The sequence below is a fragment of the Rhineura floridana genome, chromosome 1, assembly GCF_030035675.1.
Source record: "Rhineura floridana isolate rRhiFlo1 chromosome 1, rRhiFlo1.hap2, whole genome shotgun sequence".
NCBI classification, from domain to species: Eukaryota; Metazoa; Chordata; class Lepidosauria; order Squamata; family Rhineuridae; genus Rhineura; species Rhineura floridana.
The window spans coordinates 209,948,223-209,971,104 of record NC_084480.1 but is presented as its reverse complement, the minus strand read 5'-3'; the positions used below and the strand labels follow the sequence as shown (position 1 = coordinate 209,971,104).

The 22,882-nt window shown below is 42.2% G+C and overlaps 1 protein-coding gene across 1 annotated transcript in view; it reads right to left on the bottom strand.

The window, feature by feature from the left end:
* The window catches only part of BMP6 (bone morphogenetic protein 6), a 201,821-nt gene that overhangs the window by 143,215 nt on the left and 35,724 nt on the right, over positions 1-22,882 (bottom strand). The gene's annotated exons all lie outside the window — the stretch shown is intronic.

Sequence of the window (22,882 nt, the reverse complement as noted above, 5' to 3'; positions counted from 1 at the left end):
TATAACTATATCTCAGCTATATCTCAGTTTCCCATGTGTTCCTTTTTCCACAATAAATTTACTTAGTCTGGGGTTTTCCACCACTTTATACTGGGAAAGCATGAAGATCAAGATAAGGGGAAAGAGGAGGAAGCATCATCCAAATTTTGTATGTATATGGTTAATGAATACCAGGATCCATAAAAACTGCTAATGTGCAACGAGAAACAAGTTAAATAAGCAAAGGCTCTATAGGATAGCTACTTGCTATCTTTCTGCATAAGACACTGCTCTGGAAAGTCACAGCAACTACCATGCTCTCAGAGGAATTTACCAGTTGTGTCTATGAATGACAGTTTGCCTTTTTAACAACTGGAAGGCAAGCCCAGAACACTGACATGCAACAAAACAGGGGGTTGATTCTTTTGCTTACACTTACATAGGCAAAATGAAATCTTTTTTTTTATGCAAGAGTGATACATGCCTCCTGTTTTGATTCAGAAAATAAGTGTGCCTCAGCTATGAGCAGTGTGGGGCATACTGGCTTAAATAGTCCCATTAAACTTTGGGCTCCAATGTCAATTAAAGGGGATGGTGGAACAGAACTGAATACTTATGAAAAATAACACAAACAACTTTTCAGCCCACCCTACATCCTTTTGCATTTCCACAAACAGAATAAGACATCTGGCTGACAGCCGTGTGGCCAGCCACATGTACTAACTACACCAGTAAAAATTACAGAATTATTCAAACTATTCCAGTTGGGGAAAGCCGCAAATGCAACTGGCTGCCATAATGAACTCTGTAAACAGTTTGTGGACATTTTGGCCCTTTTCATGGCAGATTTCTTCCATTGTTCGTTTCCGCACCCCACCCCACCCCCACCCTTTCTTCTTTACCAACCTCCAGCATTCACCAGAAGAAATGCTGGAAGACCCGTAAAAATTCCCAGATAGTCTCAGTGGACAAAGTAGTGCCCCTTATTAAAGAGTGACATTGTTTAGCAAGAACTAGGTTAAGCTGGCATTTAAAATGGCTGTATATATTAAAATGCTGCACAGCATAGCTTTTGTCCAAGACTTTCCTTTTTTAAGTCTCGCAGTTTACTCAGAACTTCTGATCCAGCCACTGAGGGTCTATAGCATACACATAATATATTGAAAATTGAAGACGGAAGCCGTTTATATGTCATGTTAGCTCTAATTTACATGAAACATCTCTGCAAGACCCACAAATTCATTTGCTAGAGTCTCCTTGGAGAGTGTCCTTCTCTCCACCCCACCCCCTCAATGAGTGTCAAGTTGAGCTTGACACGAGATGAACTCTTGGCCTCATCTGTTCCATGGAAACAGGGAGCAGAACAGAAGCATTTTCCCCCTGCTGGTGTGCAGGGCCTTGGAAGTGTTCTGATCATCTCTGAGGCTCAGTGCGCCATCTAAGACAAGACTCTGCCCCCTCTCCCAAGAGAACAGCAAGCATGCATTTTGACAGATTACAAAGCAGAACAAAGTCCCCCACCTTATGTGGCCCCTATACACCTTTTTCTGTTCTTCTATTTCTCAGTTATTTTGTCTCTCTTCTACAGAGGGGACTTAGATCCAGTCTCCCCTTCCCTCTCTATTCCTCTTTTCTCCTCTTTTCCATTCAATATTTTACTTTCTCACTCACCCTGCTCATTTTAAGTCCATCTTTTCTTTTCCTCCCTTTTGCCTTCCCCATCCCTAAAAGCCTGCCCTGGAAGATGATTTGGACCAGGGATCCCCATAGTACAGCTCCAAAACCTCTTTCACTGCTAGGGCTGGAATATATTAAATGGCAGTAGGAAGAAGAAAAATGGTAAATACAGCCAGGGCAGAAGTGAAGCGTTGAAAAAGAGAGCTGTGTGTGCTACAGGTTCTGCTCTCTGGCATGGTGGAGGATGCTGTCCTGTCATCTGTCCTGAAGTAAAATTCAACTGCCAATCCAGTTGACTTCAGTGTATGGATTAAAGGAGTGGGGCAGAAATATTGTCCTTCCTCTAGGGAATCACGATCTCTTGAGCTGTCCCTGAATACAGAGTGCCTTTTCTTTACTCTGTAATTAGAATAAAATTCACCCACTGAGCCAGAGCCTATGACTTCCACATACGCTTAAAACAATGCAACAGTGCTCAGTTAGGATTGGGGCAGCGGGGGAGAGAAATTGGCTACTGATTAGTTTCTGGGCTCAGTTCAAAGTGCTGGTTTTGACCCATAAAGCCTTATGCCACTCAGGACTCTCAATGATTGCCTCTCCACGTATGAACCAACCTGGACTCTGTGTTCACCATCAGAGGCCCTCTTTCATGTGCCCCCTCCATGTGAGGCTCAGAGGGTGGCAACACAAGAAAGGTCCTTTTCAGTGGTGGCCCCCAGGTTGTGGATGCTCTCCCCAAGGAGGCATGCCTGGCACTTTCTTATCCATCTTTAGGTGCCAGGCAAAGACCTTCTTTTCACTCAGGCCTTTGGCCCTTGAGGTGCACTCTCTCATTCTTTTTGTTTAAGTTTAAATTTTTATATTGCATGTTCTAAAATCTGTTGTAAGTTGCCTAGAGACCACTGGGTATGAGGCAACTAACAAATGAAGATCATCATCATCATCAATAAGACGTGGCATATTCAGGTCCCCATCTCCTCTCTACATGCTGATTCCTAAGATGCATTTTTTTCCCCACTTTTCATGACAGATCTGCTGTAACACATCCTTACATTCAAAGCACAATCTCCACTCAAAAACGTGGGCTGTGAAGGATGCAGTTCTAGTCTAATGCTGAAAGATGTACCACCAGCCACAATCCCAAAACCAACAATATTATTCAGATACAGCACAGATACATAGAGTTTTCTGTACTACATCTATAAGCAAACAGTGAATGTGTGAATTGGCCCTTCAGAATCCAGAAGGGAACCCATATCAGCATGCCCAAATTCCTTCCTCAATCATAGGGATGTACAATTGTTCAGCACTTATATTTCTTGACTAGTCATGAAGTAGTTGCTGGACCAGATGCTGAGGCTGTAACAATGCATTCCTATGCCTGTCTACTCACAAGTAAGTCCCCTTTGAATTTAAGTGTGCATAGATAAGTGTGCAGGTAAGTGTGCGTAGGACTACAGCCTCAGCATTATCAGCCAATACTTTCCCCCCACAATTTATTTATTTATTTATTTGATTTATTTATTATTTGATTTATATCCCACCCTTCTTCCCAGCAGGAGCCCAATGAGGTTCTCAAAAGCTTTGAGGGTACAGGCAGGTTAAGGAAGTCCAAACACTTGAAGTATCAGAAACAAAGAAAGCATATGCAGGCTTTTGGCCTTAGATCCTTCAATGAAACAAACAAACAAACACAGTCAAAAATAAGAATTTCTACAAGATTTCACAAGTTTTCACTTGCATTAAGCTATTATAAATGAGTATTATGCTATATAACACAAGAATATACAGTAGCAAAATCTAGTGTAGCTGCAACATTCCTTATTTAAATCAGCAATATTTAAAAGATGTATGAGAAGCATAGGGATTGCATCCAACTAAGTTATATGTTGTTAGTAATAATTAAGTCCATTAATCTCAATAGTTTTACTCTGAGTAAATTATTAAAATCAATAATTTTGCCTCAATTGATAAATCGTGATATAAAATGGCTAGTTATGGGAGATCCTCTTAAACCAATTAATACTACTAATTAGTACTTACATATTACAAATTAGGGGTTTGATGCTGGTTCATTCCTATATTCCACTGGTTTTAGCGAAAGAATTAAACATGCAGTTAAGGTTGCAATCCTATGTATAGTTATTTGAAACTAAGCCACTTCTCGAGCAGCAGCAGGAGCTCTGCTTAGCTGACAGAGCTAGGCAAATGGACCTTCATCAGGCACAAGGGGGGGTTGGATTGATTGGCCCATCCCTAAGAAGTATGTTTAGGATTGCAGTGTGACAGTGTAATCCTGTACATGTTTACTCAGAAAACTCCACTGAGTTCTACAGCACTTATTCATGGGTGAGTATAGGATTACATCCTAAATATCTTCCCCTTTCTGAGAAACTGCTACTTTTATTCATCAAGAAATCTCTAAATATTGTTTAACTGGTGGTTGTATTTGCCTACTAAACAAATATTGATTGCAAAAATAGTAACTGGTTATGTTATGTTTTATTAATTCTTTTAAGGTGTGAATATTCTGCTCAGCTAGAAAAGTTAAATTCTACGTTAAATGCAAAAAGCTAATGGTAGTGTTAACTGACTTTTAGAATATTGATAGATATTTAGTTCACTGAGTGGCAACTCTAGAAACATTTGTCATCCAGTTAATTTCTTGCTTAATTACTCTCTCCCATTAAAAAAAAAAACCAGGGAACTTGTTATCAAACTTTCATTTTATACTATTTGCCAGTACTTGGACAGCACACGCAAGGCTGGCTCAATCACACGGTAACTTGAAACAACTGTATCTGGTGGCAGACATGGGTGTGTGGCAAATTAGCACCCTCCAGCCCCCCCCCCATTTGTCTCGCTGCTACCCAGGTCCACAGAATCATTTCATGGGCCGCAGCATCTGTCAGGATTCTCTTCCTCCTCCCGCTTCCTCACTTTGAGGAAGGGTCAAGGGGGTGATCCTTCCTCAGAGTAATTCATTCTGGGTGAGATATATAGCTATGTTGGAGTCTACGTAACTGTATTTAACAAGAGCTACCAAATAAATTGGATATAATTTATGGGTTAGTTCCCAGAGTTTTTGGCTTCTGTATTTGTATCAAGTCCAGACCTAGTCTCTCTCAAGTCTCTTTTAACACATGGAATATTCCAGTTTGTTTCTTGAAATACTTATTTAACAAGAGAACAAGCAATATTCTAGTAAGCTTCTTTTAATAAAGTCATAACAAGAGAAGCATATGAACATCATTTCCTTTTAGGCAGTTCTGTCAGGCTTCCCTCCCAGACACCTCAGAAGAGAGTCCATTCATCAGCTGTTCAGGGAACTGCCCAAAACACATGAAGGGACATTGCCTATGGTTTCATCCTCATAATACAGGCTCATTAGTCTGAATGAGGCAGCTGTTCTATCACTACCTGGGGGAGAAGAGCACTAAAATACCAGTCAGGATAACTAGTCCCCAAAATTTTTTTATTTCATGAAGAAGTAAACGTCCATCATGCAAATATGTTTTTCAATTAAGTAATAACACACTTGAACATGGATGTTCAAACTTGTCAACTTGCTCTGAACTTCACAGGGTTACATCTATGACTTGTTGGGTGTGGCTCAGGACTGTGGAACTTTCCCAACATGGCAATGCCCCAGTACATGTGAGTATACTCACTGGTCAAATGTTCTCGTATGGACAGGAATATTGTCATCTGGGAGGTACAGGATTCATAGGAACATAGGAAGTTGCCTTATACTAAGTCAGACCATTATTCTATCTCATTATTGTCTACACTGACTGGCAGCAGCTCTCCAGGGCTACAGGCAGGGAACATTCCCAACCCTACCTGGAGATGTTGGGGATTGAACCTGGGACCTTCTGCATGTAAAGCAGATGCTTTGCCACATCATGGTCTGATCATTTCCTATAGATGTGGCTGCTTCCCTCCCTGCCTCTGGTCCCTACTTTGATTTAATTTTGCTTTTTGGCCCATCACAGGCATGTCATTGCAAAAACACACTTGCAAAAACAGCCTGATATACTCTATGAAAATCTGCACAAAAAGCATGTAGATCTACGCAGTTTTGCATCCCTGTGCAGAGATAGTACCCTGCACCCATTGATGTAACTACTGTATTAACAAAGTCATAAAAATCATTAAATTAAACATTTGCCCTGCACTTAAAATTGTGCATGCTCATTTAAAGTTCATATTTATAAAGGAAAAAAGAAAGGTTTTCATCACCATTTTTAGATGGTTAAGTACAATTTTCTTTATATAATACTTCCCTTTACTAAAAGTATAATTTCATTATTTTTCTTTAGGTCTGTTTCCAAGGAATAGGTAAACACGGGAGATATAACGGAAATGCCAAGGATGATCTCCAGAGAAAAAATGGAACTCATCACATCAGAGAAAAACTTTGAGCTTTTTCATGAGATCAGTACAAAATATTCCTTGAACAAACGTGTTTTCTTGTGAGATGGGAGAGTCTTTATGTTGTAGTTTGGACAGAGTATATATTGCGCCATGGATATCTGCTTAGTGGGTACTTCTCTAGCCACTATATCCACTGCAAGTCATGGTGGCAATATAATTTCAGATGCAATCTTGGGAAAGTTAGATTTTTTTCTCTATATTGAAAGACCAAGTACCATCCAGTAGTAGCAGAGAAGAATAGATCAAAAGCCAAATTATGGCTGTGTACACACATTACCATTTACTCTGCATCTAGTGTGCTCTCACTGCTGTTTCTGAAGCCACGTAAACACATCAGCCACAATCCATATCAATCCTGTGGTTTTTTGAAAGGCTCCTTTGTTGCATTTTGCCTTCAACCACCTTCGATCTGACTGAAAAGCCACATTTACTTTGTAGTTAAGCCAGGTGTATACCTTTGTCCCGTTCAGAGCGGGATCCACGAGGCTGAGACACAGGTGCAATTAACTCTTGTTTTATTAAAGTAATGGATACATCAAAAGCAGTGCGCTTCATAAGAATCTACGCTAGCTCACTAGAATTCCCTAACTACACTCTAGACATGCTCTGCAACGTGTGAAGGAAGTTGACTCAGCAGCTTAAAACGGAAAGCTGCAGTCTTAAGTAGGGAAAGTCTTTGGTCGTAATCTCTGACTCCTGTGCAAGTCCGACCTCTGTCCTGTCCGTTTCTCATGGCGTCGTGAGCGGGGTGACGGGGGGCGTGCCTCCAGCGGCTCATCCGAAAGAACCGGCTCCTTAGCAACATGCTGTAGGTTGGGGGCGGAGACGCACTTGGAGGCTCCCTCAAGTCACTCGGTGAAGACGGAAAAACACATGCTCAGAGGCAACCTCTGACGGCTCCTCTGATCTGTCTGGGGGTGGCGCACCCTCTTCTTCGGATATCGCACCATCCGTGGGAATTGACCCGAACTCAGCCTCACACTTCCCCCCAAGGTCTTGTTGAGACCCCACCACTCCTGCGCCTTCTGTGCCTTCTGGCAGCTGGGGAGTCTGAAGCTCATGTCTTCCCTTTCCCAAGCTCTTGTGGGTGAGCAGAGGCTCAACAACCTTTGAGACAGCTGCTGTGCATGCCAGATGAGCACGCATGAGCAGATGAGAACTTCATAGGAGCTCCGCGGGGCTTGCTGGGGCAGGGAAACCAAACATGTAACGTGTGTTGGATGAAAACATTCCAGCCCCTCTCTGATGTGTACAACAATGTGCAAATAGAAGTTGAAACACAGTACGAGGATGATCTCGCTGCATTTTAAGCTGCTAATGTGTACATGCCCTACAACTACTTAAGAAGTGCCTGAGCAAAAGGACATAAGTGTACCCCCAAGTATTTTAGTTATTTAAGAGATTTATTAGCTGCTGTTCAAAATAAAATCTTCGTGTGGTGGGTTACAACATTTAAAACAATTTAAAGCATTTAATATATTCAATTGTTTGTAATGGTCGCTGGATCAATAAACATATAAAAAGTATTTTACTGGCCTGATCTAGTCTGAAAAGTTTATTTTTACTTTCACATTATCTTTATATATGAGAGAGAGAGAGAGAGAGAGAGAGAGAGAGAGAGAGAGAGAGCGCACACCTAGGGGACTTCAAATATTCATTTTCTCTTTTTTATATTTCAGAAGGTAAGAGGATTAATTGAATCAGTGTCTCCTGGCACTTAGAATACAGGAACAACTCCTTTTTTAGAAAAGGGTGTGCAATTTGTGTAGGAGTTTCACTATAAAATATATGTTGTGGGAGTGTGACTATAATATGTTAACACACTATCCTCAAATTTCTCTGGAGCCATTTGTCAGCTCAATGATGTCACAACATGTTAAATGGGCTGCTGTAAGACAAATTGGCACTGGAGGCTTTACCAATGACCTAGCAGACATAGCCCCCAAGGTGTATAATAATCAAATTATCTTGTGTCACTTATCCAGTGATGCAGCGTGTTTTTAAACTAAAGGTAAAGTTAAGGGTGTCCCCGCACTTAAGGTGCGAGTCATTTCCAACTCTTAGGGTGACGTCTTGCGACGTTTACTAGGCAGACCATATATATGGGGTGGGACTGCCAGTTCCATCCCCGGCCTTTCTTTACCTCCCAGCGTATGCCGGGTACTCATTTTACCAACCACGGATGGATGGAAGGCTGAGTGGACCTCGACCCCTTTTACCGGCGATTCGACTGCCTCCTTCCATTGGAATTGAACTCCGGCCGTGAGCAGAGCTTCAGCTGCGTTACCGCCGCTTACCACTCTGCGCCACAGAAGATCTTGATTAGAATCATAGAATAGTAGAGTTGGAAGGGGCCCATAAGGCCATCGAGTCCAACCCCCTGCTTGATGCAGGAATTACTTTACCGTTACTCAAAAGTAATCACTACAATTACACTTAAGTTACATTTCAATAAAGATTAAAATAAACAGCAACCAACGCTCTACCAGCATAGAGAAAGAAACCTTGCATTGGAGACATATTGGCAAGGTACCTGCCTTTCAAAAAAGCTGACAAAACATGAAAATATGTCTCTTAGAATCAGAGCTTGGAAAAGTTACTTTTTTGAACTACAACTCCCATCAGCCCAATCCAGTAGCCATGCTGGCTGGGGCTGATGGGAGTTGTAGTTCAAAAAAAGTAACTTTTCCAAGCTCTGCTTAGAATACTCTGACCAATGTATAGACAATTTTTCAAAGTTTGGTATTATCAGCTCAACAGTGCTTATAATTCTGGCTGGCTTGTTGAATGAGCTGTTTGGGAATGAGAACTTCCTCATGTTAATGTTACCCTACAGGGCCATAAATACGTGAACTATATAAACAGAAATGACCAATCTCTGCCGAACATAGTCTCAAGTCCTGACGCAGACTCGTGCGTTACATATTTTTTTCTGCCGTGATCTCACTAGCAATGCATCACCATTTTTACTGCTCTTATTCACTGATTCTACACTCAAGCAGCTGTGTTTGTTTACAGGTCTAGGAACTGACTCAGGATAAATGGCCTTCATCCAGCAGATTTTTGGGGCATTTTCCACTACACCTCACAATATATTGGTCCTCATAGTCCAATTAGGCATCCGTCACTTGCACTAGTCAAAGACCTTGGTTAAGAAAAGGATTTCAACAATCACGTGCAGAAGCTTTTTTATGGCTTCAAAACACACACACACACACAGAGGCTCATTACCAATAAAATATGGCCTAGCTCATTTTGGAAAAGCCATTATGGTATTGCACACACTTGACTTCTTCACCGCAGACATAAAGAGTATCACCAGAGTCCAGCCTGCAGCCTGCACAGTGCCAGTCTAGTAAAAGTGATGAAATCCAGTAGTATTTTATAGTTTTAGAGCGTGCCAGTATCCTCCACACATAGTATAATCCAGCTCAGAAAAGCCACCACTGAAAGACCATAAATCAAACTTCACACTGTGACATGTCAGCTCTTAAAAAAGCTTGCCATTAAAAGTCCCCACATGATTTTTAAGTAGAATCTAGGTAATAAAATTTAAATCTAAATTTAAAAAATGAAGGTCAACTAAAAACAGCCTAATTTAAAAAACAAACATATAAACTAATATTTGCCAAACCCCTATGCTCTTCCATTATAACAGAAGTGAACAGGAACTCAATCTACTAATTTTAAAGATTTTTTTAAAATAGCAGGTTTCATAGCCAATAAACTTTTGGGAGTTATATGCTCTTGTCTAAAACGCTTGCCACCTGTACTCATTTTCTCACACTATATTTACCAGCTTCTGGTATGTTCATGGTAATAGAGCATATCCTCAAAAACTTTACCTCTTTTGTTACATTCCAAGTGCACACAGAATTCTGAAATTGCAAACATTTGAGAGGTAGATCCACAGGGCAAATATGTACGTTTTTAGTGTATCATAATTAAAATGTAAATGTGCATGCAAGACATTTTGCTACCTGCGACAAAGGACAGCATGTTACCCCCTCCCGAGCGCATATACAAAAGCCTCCTAGAATGACAGCCGAATCTTACTCCAGCATTTGTAACAGGACAGAGTCCTCCATTGCACCTGAGACAGTTTAGGTCTACTGAGACATGTTTAGGCCACCTAGTTTAGGGCACCCAGGACAGGCCATGTAGCATGCACAGCTCTGTCCTCAGGTAAGAGAACAGCTCAGGTAAAACAGCAGAAGAGGAGAGGCTGTTGCTACTAACCCACAGCATCTATCAACTAAAGCAGAGCTTGGAAGATTACTTTTAAAAAGTAATAAATTACAGTTACAATTACTTGGCCCAAAAAAGTAGTAATTACCGTTACAATTACAATTGCTCTGAAAGTAACTGATTACTTTACTTTTTCTCAAAAGTAATCACTACAATTACATTTCAGTTACTTTTTAAAAAAAACTCCTACAAGGTGCTGGCCTTGGCTGCTGCACATCTAAGAAGCCTAAAACAATATTAAAAATAAACACACACACACAGGGGGTAGTAGAATAAAAAAAATTATCCATAAGATTAACATAATGGCATAACAGAATCTCACATCCCCCCAAGCAATGAAGATACCCCAACTCTTGAAATCAAATTTTACACTTGAAATGCTTTTATAATATGTTTGTGTTATGTCTCAAAAGAACAAGATGCTCAAACAGCATGTCAGACAAGGAATGTCTTTTTACAGTCATTACGTTGCCACCAGTACTGAACAGGCGTTCTACTGCGGCGCTTGAAGGCATGCCTGTGTTGTGCTGCAAAAAACACCGCAGCACACGTGGAAAGCCATGGAGTGATGACACTTCCCTGCTGGGAGACCTCAGGTACCTCACCAGTTCCTCCTCAGCAGTGTCCACTGCTGACTTCTTGCCCTGGGGCAGAAAGTTAAAGAAGTCATCTTCTAAGTCATCTCCTTCCTGGTCTTTATCTGAAGACTGATCACTGTCCTCATTAAGTACACCCATCTTTATTTCAGCTTTCAACAAGGATTCCATTGTGTATCTAAGAAAGAGAGAGGATATGTTAATGTTAGGAAACCATCATCTGCTCTTCATTTCCTGATGCTTGTCATGTCCCCTGGTTCAGGGTCCAGCCTGAGCCTGTGGATGATGACATGGAAGGTAGGAAGGTGACCAAGTCACCACACTCATGGGGCAGCACAGCAGACCCTTAAGGATTACCTGCAGCAACCCAAGGTTGTGATGAGGAGCCCCAGGAAGAAAAGGACCAGTCCCTGCCTACCACCTTAAGCCCTCTGATGCCTCCCTTGAGACAACATTTCCCTTGGAGTAATCCACCCAAAGGGCTTCCCTAATGTTCTTACTTGTTGGTATGGGTGGTGGCCTGACACGATTCCAGCCGATCTAGTTTGAAGTGAGGGTGTACGCAGGCTGCCAGAAGAAGCAGATCCCTGCCAGATCCCCACCTCTCAAGTGTTGTCTGCTGCTGCTTCAGCATTTTGGGAGGAGGGGTGTCATGCATTGGTTCAGGAAGGCCACGTCTCCTTGCCTTTATTGCTTCTTCAATTGCTCTCAGCTTCTCAGGGTGTGCCCTCTGAGGAAGAAGAACAAAGCATGAATCCAAGAAAAAATGGAAGAGGAACTTCACAATTTAAACATAAATAGACAATGGACACTCTTTGAGGACCAGCATGACAAAGGCTTACCTCAAAATGTTTCTTCACATCGGATGAGGAGGAAACAGCTGATCTCAGATTTTTGATCCTTGGAAGGCAGTAATTGCATCGTACAACAACATTTTTCCCACTCTGGCTCACAAATGTACAAGCTTTCTCAAAGCCAAACCATGGTACTTGCTGTTCTGCAGATGTGGCTGTGGGCAACTGGCACTGCTTCATGCCCTCCTCCTCCTCGTGCACAGGGCCTCCTTTCTGAACCTCACTTTCTAGTTTTGCCTCCTCAGGATCAACAAGCTGTGACTCAAGTGGCCGCACTAACTGACTGCTGCTCTCAGCAGCAAAACCTGCAACAGGCGTCTCTGTAATAAACAAGAGATAATGCTCCTATGTGGGTGAACTTCAGCTGTGATGTGCCCCCATCTCTTCCCCATGCTGCAAGATGCCCCAGTCAGAGTGGAAGTAAGCAGGTCGATAGCACAATTAAAAGAGATCCTATTTGCATCATTTTTGCTCACTAAATAACCCTGCCTGGGCCAGTCTAACCTACTATCTCACAGGGTTGTTGTGAGAACAAAATGAGACTAGGGTTCAAATCCCCACATAGCCATGAAGCTCACTGAGTGACCTTGGGCCAGTCACTGCCTCTCAGCCTCATGAAAACCCTATTCATAGGGTCACCATAAGTTGGAATCAACTTGAAGGCGGTACATATATTTTTTATTTTGAAGATGATGTTTATGATAATAAATATGCAGCATTTCAAATTAATTCTGTATGAGAAGCATTCCATGCCAAGCTTGGAAAACCAAGGATGAGGTATAAAATGTAGACAAAAATACTTTTGACAAAATGCCGTTTATATTTTATATATATGAGCCTGGGTAGGGAACATTTAATCTAGCCTACTTGCTTTCAGCAAGAAGGGTTAAGTGCCTTCAGGCTAGGGCAGTCACCAGAAGGCCACAGCAGAGACAAAGGAGCCTAGTGTTGTGGAGATGTTAGATGGGAGCTTTGGGGAGTAAAGATGGAGGCTCCTGAAGGCTGCAATTCTAAACACACTTACTAAGGGATTAAGCCCCATAGAACTCAACAGGACTGACTTCTAAGTAGATATAGTTTGGACTGTGCTGTTGGTAAACCTTGACTAAGGTTCTTCTGCAAAGACATCCATATCCAAGCAGGGTTGGCAACCCCCTGCCTGGAATACCCTGCCCTTATCTTTTAATGTGGCTGCTCCAAATGTTTTTACAGATTTGACCCTTTACTTCAGAAAGAGGTCTGAAAAATGAGTAAGAGTAAGAAGTATCTTTTAAAATTGTTCTTTTCAATTCACTCTTGAATGAACATCATACCTAGGGCAGATCCACACCATTTCTTTAAAGCACATTCAACACCCATTTGAAGCACATGAATCCCACCACAGAATCATGGGAACTGCAGTTTGTTAAGAGCGGTGAGAACTATAACTGTGAGGGGGAAATGACACTTCCCAGAATTCTTTAGGGGAAGTCATGCGCTTTAAATGCGAGTTGGATGTGCTTTACACATATTGTGTGAATCCGCTTAATAAATTTTGCCTGCATGTAAATTGTTTTAATTAATTTTTCAAAATGAAAATAAGCTATAAAGTATAGTGGGTGACCATGGGCTACTCACCATTTCTCAGCCTATCTGCCCCTCAGGATGAAAACAATGGAGAACCATGACTACCCCAAGGCATACTTAAAATGTAAAGGAAGTATTGTACAACCATAGTATGCAATTGGATACTTATAGGGACACAGCATGACAAAACTGGGTAGAAGTAAAAGTTCTACACTTAGGAAAAAGAAACCAAATGCACAGTTATAAGATGGGGGATACTTGGCTCAGCAGTACGACATGCAAGAAGGATCTTGGAATTGTTCTTGATCACAAGCTGAATATGAGCCAACAGTGTGATGTGGCTGCAAAAAAGGCAAATGCTATATCAGGCTGCATTAACAGAAGTATAGTTTCCAAATCATGTGAAGTATTAGTTCCCCTCTATTCAGCACTGGTTAGGCCTCATCTTGAGTGCTGTGTCCAGTTCTGGTCTCTGCACTTCAAGAAGGATGCAGACAAACTGGAACAGGTTCAAAAGAGGGCAACAAGGATGATCAGGGGACTGGAAACAATGCCCTATGAGGAGAGACTGAAGGAACTGGTCATATTTAACCTGGAGAAGAGAAGACTGAGGGGAGATATGATAGCACTCTTCAAGTACTTGAAAGGTTGCCACACAGAGGAGGGCCGGGATCTCTTCTCGATGATCCCAGAGTGCAGGACACAGAATAATGGGCTCAAGTTTCAAGAAGCCAGATTTCGACTGGACATCAGGAAAAGCTTCCTAACTGTTAGAGCCATACAACAATGGAACTAATTACTAGAGAGGTAGTGGGATCTCCGACACTGGAGGCATTCAAGAGGCAGCTGGACAGCCATCTGTCGGGAATGCTTTGATTTGGATTCCTGCATTGAGCAGGGGGTTGGACTTGATGGCCTTATAGGCCCCTTCCAACTCTACTATTCTATGATTCTATGAAAATATTTATATAAGCATGACTATCAAATATGTTTATTTATATAACCTGTAAAGATATTTATAGTGCAATCCTATGTTTGTTTACTCAGAAGCAAGTCCCAATGTATTCAATGGGGCTTACTCAACCAGGGAAAACTGCAGCCTCAAGTGATAAGGAACTTGTTCTTTTAACAAGTCCTTTAAGTTGAGAGCTTATCCCAGTCTGCATCTGTGTTGAAATTGCTTTTTAATATGTTTTTAAACTTTTTCTTAAAAAAAATGTTTTTAAAGCTTTTAAAAATGTTTTTAAAGATGTTTTGTTTAAATATATTTTAAAGTCTGTTTTTATGATTTTTAAAGTGTTTTTAGTGCTTTTGTTTGCTGCCCTGGGCTCCTACTGGGAGGAAGGGTGGGATATAAATAAAATAATAAAAACAAATAAACTTCATTCATTTTTTTAAAAAATGAGTATTAGTTTCCTACATAATAAAAACTGTGATAAACCCTGCCTAATTTCTTTAAAAATAGGGTTGGAGGAAGAGAGATTTACAACACAAACACAAGTCTGCACTTTACTCACAATCATGAAAGGGCCGGGTTGCAGCCAGAGCTTTGAAAAGTTATTTTAAACTACAACTCCCATCAGCCCCAGCCAGCATGGCCACTGGATTGGGCTGATGGGAGTTGTAGCTAGAGCATGGTCTGTTTAAAAAAAAGTTTTGCAGGGGGGGTTACGTTTTGGTGTATATCTCGGGAATTAGACCACCTAGAAACTTAATTTTTTTTTTAAATTGAAGCGGAGAGTCCAGAGAGTAAGGGGTGGTAGCCAGAGAGCCGGAGCCCCCCCCAAAACCAGAGACTCCAGCCGAAAACACACGCACCGGGGCACACACACACACACACACACACAAATAATCGTCACTCACCTCCACAGCTCTTCGCCATTCTGCTGCAGCCTTCGCCTCCGTTGTTGTCCTTGCCCTGGCTTTTTCCTCCGGCGTCCATTTTTTCCTCTCAGAGTCAGACGCTAGCAGGCTCCCCCTGCCTATTCATCTCTTCCCTCGTGCCTCCTAACACAGATCACGAGGGAAGAGACAGTCTGCGCAGAGGTCCAATCAGTGTGAGGCACATGTCTTGTGTTAACCAATCACAGCCAGGAGCTGACTTCCCCTTATTCCCGCCCCCAAGTAACGTCCAACCTAACGTGGAAACGTTAAAGTTGAAGCTGAAAAGTAGGGAAATTACTATTCGTTACGTTACTTGCCAAATGTAATGGAATTACCCACTCGTTCTTTAAAATTGTAACGAATTAAAAGTAACTCGTTAAAAATAACGAGTTACTTCCAAGCTCTGAACTAAAGTAGTTACTTCACTCTGCCTATGGTAGGGTCAATCCTATGTGCATAGTGTTGTGAGATGTGTTGCAAGATGTACTATTGCAAGATGTACAGTTTTAAGATAATGGCTCAGATCCAAAACTGTGATGCAGGTTTCCTTACATGCAACACAATCCACATGCAGAATGATATGACCACAAAGGCTGCCCCACCACCACCACCACCAAGACTGAAGTGAATGGAAAAGCCTTGGTGAATATGGGAATGATGCACACACAACAATAGCTCCGTTCATGCTGGGCTAATGGGATCTGGGCAAAAGTCACCAAAGTTCTTTAAAAGGAATTGTACTAGTCATTATACACTCTTAAAGTGACTTCCCCCCCCCCTTGAATGCTACCTCAACTGTAATGGAGTTTTTGCAGCATATCACCTCATTCCACACTAGTACAGCAGAAGCCCAGTTAATATAGGAGAGTTTCATGATGTTTATAAAAGTATTGCCTCAGCTTTTGGGAAGCCTAATACTGCCATGAGAAATAGCTATGATGCCAACTCTTTCCACATGACCTCAGACTTTCAATCTTACCATAGCAATGCAGAAAGAAGACATGCTGCAGTGGCTCCCACCCACACCATTGAAGCTCTCCGCTTATTCCCACCACCACAGTGAAATGATCTTTTACCTACACACACACAGAAGAGCTGACAGATGTCAAGAGATTAGGTTCTAAACTTTGCAAATACAACCCTTGGTTGCATATATTTACAGTGTCTATTATCACAAATTACGTCCCTGTGCACCCGACCCTTCCCCACAAATCCTTACATGGAACTTCCGTAACACCTATTAATTCCGTGAGTTTTTGATACTTTTATAATTGTAGACAATATGTTAAAAAGTGTCTTTCTAACATGGAATGCACACCATTGATACTGCATATTAGCCTTGCAGTTCTAAACAGTGGTGAGATAATGTTAAGAGATCACAATAAGGCACAGGGAGAACTCTGTCAAAGTAATTTATTGTGCTTTTCTGTGTAATTATGTTATGTTGGAGCAGAGTGTTGGAAAAGTTAGCATAATCATTAGCAGAGTGGCGAATGTTTTGATTGTCAGACAGGTTGTATATGATGCAAATATATGACTCAGAAATGATTTCACATAAACATTTTGCTTAACAGTAATCTGACTCATAACCTCCAGCATAGAAAATAACAAGCCTCACAAAACATCTGTACAAGACAAGCATTTCAAACTTGTAACAAGCCTTAAGATATATTGCACAGCAAAATAGGCTGAAGGAATTGGGAGGTGGTGAAGAGGGAAAGGGTGGATTTCAAAAGTCATTCTTGAGAGGGTCTGAAACTTGGTTTCAAGCAGGTTTAATGTTGCTTGGAGTGGGGTGGGGTGCTCTGTCTGAAAACACCCTAAGCGTCAGAGGTACCCATTAAAACATACCTGGAATAAACACAAGCCACACAGGGACTTTGCTGATTGGTGAGAATCTCAAAGGTCAAGCCAGGATCTAGCAGGAGCAGCAATAACACAGAACAATGACTGCAGTGCAGAACCCCTCTTCCGCAGGTACCTTCCCACTTCAAGTTTAATGTGACACCATGAAATCAGACAAGGGGAAAACTGCTTCTCTGAATGGAGTTGTTATAGATCAACATTTCAAAAAAATAAAGGTAGCCTGTTGGCCCATAATAAAGATATTTCCCCAATATGGATTCTGCAACCTTACAAATAAATCCACAAAGTTGACTAGTCATCAACATAAACAGCTTGCTGGTCCACACATATCTATGTTTAATCATATGTAGCCTAAAATAAAGAAGAACCTTTTATGAAGTTTCCCTGCCCAGTTGGCCTAGAGGTTATTCTTTCTTGCTTCAGATGACCAGGTAAACAGCATTTTCCAAAATTTGGATTCAATTCCTCCTTAGCTCTAAAATAATACTTTCTATAAATCACACTTAGAGGTCATCCAGACGACCGCAAAATGTGTGACACGCGCGCTATGTGTGTTTATTATTTTTCGGTCGTCCAAATGACGTTGCGCGGCGTTACGCATTTTCGTGGGTTAAATCCGCTCCTTCCTATACCGGCAAAAATGCGATTTGCTGTTTGAAATCGGGAATCTTGCTGTGCCACAAAAAACGTGTTTTTTCCAATGGGAAACAGCGGGGGGGAAAGGCAAAGTGAGGACTATCAGCTGACAACCCGAATAGGAAACAGTGGATTATCCCGCTCCGTTTGGATAAACCCTTAGTGTAGTTGGAGTTGCATAACTTTGACACTGAATAAGTTAGCTTCCATTTATAATTCACCAGAAAACAGATGGTTCCACTCAAAATCCCCACCCAAAAACAAATGTAGTGGAAAGCTTTTTTAATTGTTTATCCTGGACAATGCACTAACATATCAGTTCAGATATCAGTAGGATTGGCATCTGACTGATAAAACTAAACATTGGGTTGAATCCAACGCTGTCCATGCAGAAAAGGAACAGACTGCTACTCGAGCAACAGGACTTCCCCTTGCACAACATAACTTCCTTCCCCCTGTAGCCCCCTGTGTACCTCCAAAAATCTACTCCAGAGAGGCACCCAACCTACGGGAAGAGAGAAAGGAGAAGTCCACTTCTGCACCTTTGGGGTTCCACTCTTAGTCAGCGTACTGATCGGATAATAGTCAGGTACTTAAAGCATTAATTCTTTTCCATGCTTTCTATAAAAAGTTGTCTTCGTAGGGTCAAACAACAGGAGGCACACAATTAGCAGCTACATAAATGGCTTTTTAAAATCAAATGGCAAGTGAAGGGGAGGGGGCAATCCATATTGGGACCCTAGGGTGGGAGATGGGAGAAACATACACTTGGCTGTGGTTCTGATCTGGACAAGTCCCCCTACAACTTCTTTTTGCATTAAGAGAAAAGCTCCCATTCATAGCAGTGGAAGTTTTACTTCCAAAGTGAACAAACAGATATGGAAAGGACAATCTAGAGAGGGACACCAGGAAGTCCCCCTATCCCCCATATTAGGGTCCCAGTCTGGATTGCATGTATGCACACTGCATGGAATTGCTAATTGTGAGAAAGACGTCTTCTCTACTTTGGTCTTCAGACTCTATTCTCTTCCATAAGCTCTACAAAGAACCAGGCCAGATCATGAGGAGGCCTCTCCTCCCCACAGTTAATATAATGGACTGTGTCCTGATAGCTGGATAGATGCTTCAGACTAGAGATGGGGTGATTATTCAAAGTGGAGATATATAAAATTGTGAGCTCTCCTGCTCAAATCTGAAGTGCAGTTTGAGGTGGACACACACACACAACCTTTATAAATTTGCCCCAACTCAAATTGTGGCTTGCATGTTATCTCCACCATTACCAGTCTGAGAATGTTGGACTTCCCACACCATGATCTCTAACTACAAAATGACTGTGCTGCAGAATTTGAGAAAAGCCCCACAGAGCTGCCTCCTCTGTCCTGCCCTTCTGCCTTTCAGCTGCCCTCCCTTCCCCAAGATATGAATATATTTTTCTTGGGAAGTAGATGGAACCTGCAGGGAAGGCAGAGGAGCAGAAGATGTGAGGCAGGAGGAAGTGGGTGGGCAGCTTAAGTATTTATCTCAAACACTAAAAAAAAACACCCTCAACTTGAACACTGGAGTAGCCCAGTTGGTTTTTGGGGGGGCACAATCTCATCCACCTCTCTTTGTGACCTATTCCACTGTGATGGCTACTTGTGTATTTTTGCTTCATGCTTCCTTCAAAATCCTGTGTATCTGTTCAGATGCCTGCAATTAACATTACATGGCCAGTAGAATAAGCTAGACCATGTGCCTTGTATCAGCAGCATACTTGTGCATGCTACCTGATTGATCCCACTTTGCTCCTCTTCTCTGGTACAAGTGGAAAAATAAACCATTACATCTAGACATGGTATTATACCTTTTGTCCGCTAGCCAGCCTTAAAATCATGGTTTGTTAGGAAACCACAAACCACAAACTCTAGATTGGACATAATGGGAAACCAAGGCTTCATTGTTTATCCCACTGGGGAAGAGTGAAACAGAAGTGATTGGGCAGGGTGCATTAGCAGACTGCTTGTCGATGGAGCAGTTAACTCCGCACTCTCAAGCTAAAATTCCTGGATTCCCAGCTTTCTTTTTCTTTTTTAAGCAAGTGTCTAACCTTTTTTAGAACCTTTGGCCGGAGGCATAACGTACAAGCGCTATTCTTTTCATTTGTTTTGCGAAAAACTTGCCTGCTCTGCTTCTCAGTGTTCTTAGTCAATGAATGAACAAAGTCATAGCAACGACTTACATTTAAGAAGCAAATCTAGCCAATCAGACAAAGAACAGGCTAGAGAAACACACCCATTATCTGGAGTAGGAACTTCTTGGTTCATAAGCCTTTTCTTTCTTGTTTATTTTTGCCTTCCCTGGTGTAGAACACAATTCAGATATCCAGGATTTTAGTGAAGATATTTCAAATCCAGGTCTTATTCAATAACACACACACCCAAGTGATTTCACACACACCCAAATCTATGAAAAAATTACCCTGCCAATAGCAATGCAGCTCATCATTATTTATACCTATATACTGCAGGGAGCAGGACTGCAGCTCAGAGAACATTTTATTTATTTATTTATTATTTCAATTTATATACCGCCCTTAGCAAAATAGCTCTCAGGGCGGTGAACAAACAAAATAAAATACAATATATCATAATAAAAATACAAAAACATATACAAACAAACAACGAAAAGCACAGCAAAAACAAAATAAATACTACAAAAATTAAAATACAGATTAAAAGATTTAAAAAGTTAAGAAGATTAAAATGCCTGGGAGCATAAAAAGGTCTTTACCTGGCGCCGAAAAGATGGAAGTGTAGGCGCCAGGCGTACCTCTTCGGGGAGGCTGTTCCACAACTCAGGGGCCACCACAGAAAAGGCCCTAGATCTTGTAACCACCCTCCGGGCTTCCCGATGGGTTGGTACCCGGAGGAGGGCCTTAGATTCTGAACGAAGTGAACGGGTAGGTTCATAGCGAGAGAGGCGTTCCACAAGGTACTGAGGTCCCACACCGTGTAAGGCTTTATAGGTCAAAACCAGCACCTTGAATCTCGCCCGGAAGCAAATAGGAAGCCAGTGCAGACGCGCCAGGACAGGTGTTATATGCGAAGACCGACTGGTCCTCGTCAATAATCTGGCAGCTGCGTTCTGCACCAGCTGAAGCTTCCGAACTGTCTTCAAGGGCAGCCCTACGTAGAGCGCATTACAGTAATCCAATCTTAAAGTTACCAGACTTGGATTATGCTCATCCTGCAGGCAAACCCAGAGGTGGGGGAAGTGAAAGTAAAATATGACAACCCTGAAGTGTAAAGTGTAGTCTGGACAGCTGGTATAGCACAGTGGGGAGGAGAGCTGGGCTGAGAGTCCACAGTCTGTGTGTTCAAATCCCCACTTGTGTCTCCTGGGTGTAAAGGGCCAGCTAAAGATCACCCCCAAAGTGAGTGGCACAGGGGTTACATGCCCGGCCACCTGTGCAGCCATGGGCAAGCTGCATAGTCCCAAAGAGCCCAGTTGCACCCCAGCTGGCAGTTGCGGGCAAGGAAGGGGCTGGCTTGTGCAGCTGTCACAAGCTGAGCAGGCCCTAGCCAGCTGGGGAGGACTAGCCTCAGAGGGAGGCAATGGTAAACCCCCTCTGAATACCGCTTACCATGAAATCCCTATTCATAGGGTCGCCATAAGTCAGGATCGACTTGAAGACACTCCATTTCAATTCCAAAGTGTAGTCTAGCTTAATGATCCTAATGTGTTGGGACTTTTAAGCGAAATAGAAGAGAGGGGAGTTGCTTGTAACAGCAGTGCAATTAATTAAGGCCCAAAGCTGAAGGGAACTATGAAAAGAATTGGAAGGTTTCAGCTGTGGACGCCAGGTCTACCCATAGATAGACATAGAAGACTATTCACTAAGAAACAATAGGGGGATAGAACTGGCAAGAAAGTTTCTCCGAAGTCAGGTCTACCCAGGCCTCACTAGTGTTCAGTCACACCTACCAGAAATAGATGACCTGTCCTCTGGTGTGAGTTATGTATGTAGATTTGCTTATTTATTTAGAGTATTTACTTTGCTCTCCAGCCCTGAAAAATGTCTGTAGATAACCATGGTTGCTGTACTAGATTTCAGTTCTCTGCTGGTGGTCCCCAGAGCCGCTTCACTTGCTATCCATCCATTTCTTTATATATATATTTAAAAATCTGTCTATTAAATTTCCTAATTCTACCTCTTCAAGTTGTCAACGGTATCTCAGTGTCCAAACCCTCATTTGAAATCTCACTGTGAAGTTTGTGCTAGTTTCATTTATTATATCTTGTCTGTAAACCCCAGTTTAGAACAAATCAAACCCCTGCCGGAGGAATTTCCTGTGACTGTTAACAATCCTCTCTTACAGAATTTAATGTTCCAACGCTCTACTCCAATGGTCCAATTAGTACATCCTTGACTTACAATAACTCCCGGAAATAATGGAAGACAATCTTTCATCTGGGCGAATGGGGAACCAATGGAGGGGATTCCGGGGGCGGCCATTGATACTCTGATGGGTCGAGGGAGATACAGTTCTGGGAGACAGCTATTTAATCGAACTAAGGAGGAATCTAATAGAATTGTTCTCCCACTCAGATAACCTGGATAGCCTTGATGACACTTCCCCCGGGTTGAAAATGCTGCTTGTGAATGCCAGGTCAGTAAATGGGAAATCTAGTGCTATTCAGGAACTGATTCTGGATGAGCATGCTGACCTGGCATGTATTACTGAGACCTGGTTGGATGAAGCTGGTGGGGTTAATCTCTCTCAGCTCTATCCTCCAGGTTTCTCTGTACATCAGCAGGCTAGACCTGGGGGACGGGGAGGCGGAGTCGCAGTGGTTTTTCAAGATACTATACAGCTGACCAGGTACCCTCTCCCACAGTCTTCAGGGTTCGACTGCATCTACTTGAAGTTGGGTGCCCGGGACAGAATAGGGATTCTGTTGGTGTACCGCCCACCCCGCTGCCCAACCGTCTCCCTTCCTGAGCTAACCATGGTAGTTTCGGGGTTGGTATTGGAATCCCCTAGGCTGGTGGTACTGGGGGACTTCAATGTCCACACCGATGTTCCCCTTTTTGGTGTGGCTCAGGATTTCATGGCCTCCATGACAACCATGGGTCTGTCCCAAGTAATATCTGGC